This window comes from Triticum aestivum, chromosome 2A, assembly GCF_018294505.1.
Source record: "Triticum aestivum cultivar Chinese Spring chromosome 2A, IWGSC CS RefSeq v2.1, whole genome shotgun sequence".
Lineage (NCBI taxonomy): Eukaryota > Viridiplantae > Streptophyta > Magnoliopsida > Poales > Poaceae > Triticum > Triticum aestivum.
Genome location: NC_057797.1, coordinates 376,870,291 through 376,873,541, shown reverse-complemented (window position 1 = coordinate 376,873,541; position 3,251 = coordinate 376,870,291).

The following is a 3,251-nucleotide window of genomic DNA, read 5'->3' as shown; positions in this document are numbered from 1 at the left end:
TGATAAGGAGCCCGGGCTGACATGACTAGTCGTAAACCCAAAGTGGCACAGACTTACAGGGACAGGCATCCATGACCCAGCTCCGAACGTGTCGGTCATCAGCAAATGGGTCCGGGCTGTAGCACTGGGCTAGCAGGACTCCGGTAAACCGGGCTGTAGCGGGCTAACAGGACTCCGGTACTCAAAGCGTGACATTTCCCCGAAGGGACAGACACAGGAACGAAGAAGGACACATGCCGGCCAGCCTAAGTGTTCCAGAGCAGTAGCAAGCTACCATGGCTCAGCGGTAACACTAGGAGACATTTCCCGGTAAGAGAGGCTACTAAAGATAAACAACTAGATAGTCAGATCCCACACATACCAAGCATTTCAATCATACACACAATATGCTCGATATGTGCAAATACAACGAAGCATCACAACATGACTCTACGACACAAGTACTTTATTTAAGGCTCAGGGAGCCATACATAACATACACAAAGGTACGGGTCTCACGACCCAACATACAAGTCATACAGTCATACAAACCAGCAGCGGAAGTACATTGTCTGAGTACAGACAACTAGTAAAATAAAAGAGGCTTGGAAAGCCTAGCTATACTACGTGGTCCATCACAAGCTCAGGGTCACCACCTGGGTCTTTAGCCTACTCGTTGATGTCAACGTCTACATAGAACCCATCAGAAGGGGTTGCAGCGTCTTCTGTAAAAATGTAGATTATAGCAACATGAGTACAAAGGTACTCAGCAAGACTTACATCAGATCCTACATACATGCATAGTATCAAGAAGGGTTGGTGGAGTTATTGCAGCAAGCCAGCTTTGACTCTTGGCTAGGCTATCCTACGATACTTCAATTTGAAATGGTTTTGCGCACACGAGTCCACTACTCACCACTTCAATACACTACCGAGGATCCACCTCCGTCTTCCTACGGAAGAGCCATCCTCGGCACTCACACTTATCTTGAGGCTTTTAGTAGTTTCCATTTACTTGTCTATGAACTGTATAGGCAACCAAGTAGTCCTTTACCGCAGACGCGGCTATTCGAATAGATCATGTTAACCCTGCAGGGGTGTACTTCTTCATACATGTTTCCACCACTTAGCGGCTGCACACGACATGTGCTCGGCAGACTTCAAGCGAAAGCCGACGTGGGTGTAGACCACGACCTACCTAAACACTTAAGCCTCTAGTCCAGGTTTATCGCCTATTCAGGTTCCATCCGTAGGGAGTCCGGCCGAGGTTTCCCATACGGCCCCGAACGATGTGAAGAAGGTTCCCGAGATACCTAACGGGTATTCGGTACACCCGGCCACGTACCTACTGCATCACAGCCCACCCCTACGGTCAGCGCTGTCCACGGCCTCCAGTAGGCTACAAATACCAGAAACTACTTGCAACTCCTGGACAAAGAGCTAGGGTGAATAAGAAGTCGAGCGGGGTCATATTTCAGGGCCCAATGCATGGTAGTAGCTGTATCTTAAATCACATATACAGATCTCAGTGCTTAAGGTCGGCTTCAATGAAACAACCCACCATGTACTCCTACATGGCCTCTCATCGATACCTTTACCAAATCGTGTTCACCACACCACTCTCATTACCGACATAAACATTTCACTCTAGCCCATCACCCAGATGAACCAGACCTGACACGACTCTAAGCATAGCAGGCATAGCAAGGTAGGAACAACACATACACATGGCTCAATCAACTCCTACACATGCTAGTGGGTTTCATCTAGTTACTGTGGCAATGACAGGTCATGCAGAGGAAATGGGTTCAACTACCGTAGCACACAGCAGTTTGAAACGCGTTGTCTTAATGTAGTAAAAGAGAGCAGGAGCGAGAACATGGTATTGTATCGATATGATCAAATGGTTGGTTGCTTGCCTGATGGTTCGATGCACTGATACGGTTCTTCGTTAGGGTAATCACGGTACTCCTCGGGGGCAGAACCTGTCGTAAAGGACAGCGATGCACAAACATCACCAAACAATATGCGACAATATGATGCATGCATGAAACATGGCAATATGAGTGTGTTGGGCTAATGCAACTAAACCAGAAGGGTTTGAACAAATTTGAATCAAAGATTCAAATTTCAAACTCAAACATGGCCTTTTAAAGTGCTTTTCCTTGTTCTGCTTAAAACATCAATTTAACTTGTTTGATCATGCATGAAAATAGTACAGATGGATAGATTGGATTTTTCTGATCATTTTTCATATATAATTTGTCTAATTTGGAGTTACAGAATAAAAGTTATGAATTTTTGAAGTTTAAATAATATTCTGGAATTTCCTGATTAAATTTAAATCCAGAAATTATAATTACTGCGCCAGCATGACGTCAGCATGACGTCAGTGGTCAACTGCGGCTGGCTGGAGTCAAACCTGACGTGTGGGGTCCACACGTCAGTGACAGGGGGTTAAACAGGGTTAGTTTAATCCTAATTAGGGGTTAGTGGCGCTGGGGGCCCACTGTCAGTGTCAGGGGTTAACCATTAGTGGTTAGCACTAATCCTAATTAGCTACAGGGCTGGGCCCACCTGTCAGGGACTCAGGGGGTGTCCTGCCGTGGTCAAAGTGGGTCAAACCCACCGGCGACGTGACGCCGGCGAGGTCCGAGACGGCGGCGCGACGCGGGATCGCGCTACAGGGCACGGGCAAGGCCGTGCTTGGGTTCGTTGGAAAGCTCTTGCTCCCGCGCGTCGAACGGTGGCCGTGGCTGGGCCTGGGGTGGCCGGAGTCGACGGCGGCGAGCTCGGCTGCGGCCGCCGGAGTTCGGGTGCGGTCGGGATCGGTGTTGCAGGGGGTTTGGGGAGGCGTTAGTGCGTGCTGCGTGATCCTAGTGAGGTGTGGAGCACGATAGTGTGCTCGGTTGGGTGCTACGGTGACCGTGGCCACGACGGCGACATCGCCGGCGGCGTGGAGCTCTCGGCCAAGGTGGGGCTAGGGCCTAGAAGTCGGAAGAGACCAGGGAAGAAGGGGGAAACGATCCGGGGGCTCACCGCGGAGCTGCAGGGATGGTTAGCGGGCTCGGGGACGCGCTGGAGACGACGAATTCGACGGCGACGATGGTCGGAGCCCGAAGAGGGGAACGGCGACGTGGCGGCGATGCACGGCTTCCGGGGACCCGTGGAGCGGTGGGGAGGAAGAGGGGGTCGAGGCGGAGCTCCTGAGCTAGTCGGGGGAGCGAGGGGTGGCCGGAGACGGCTGCTTTGGCGAACGGCGGCGACGGTGG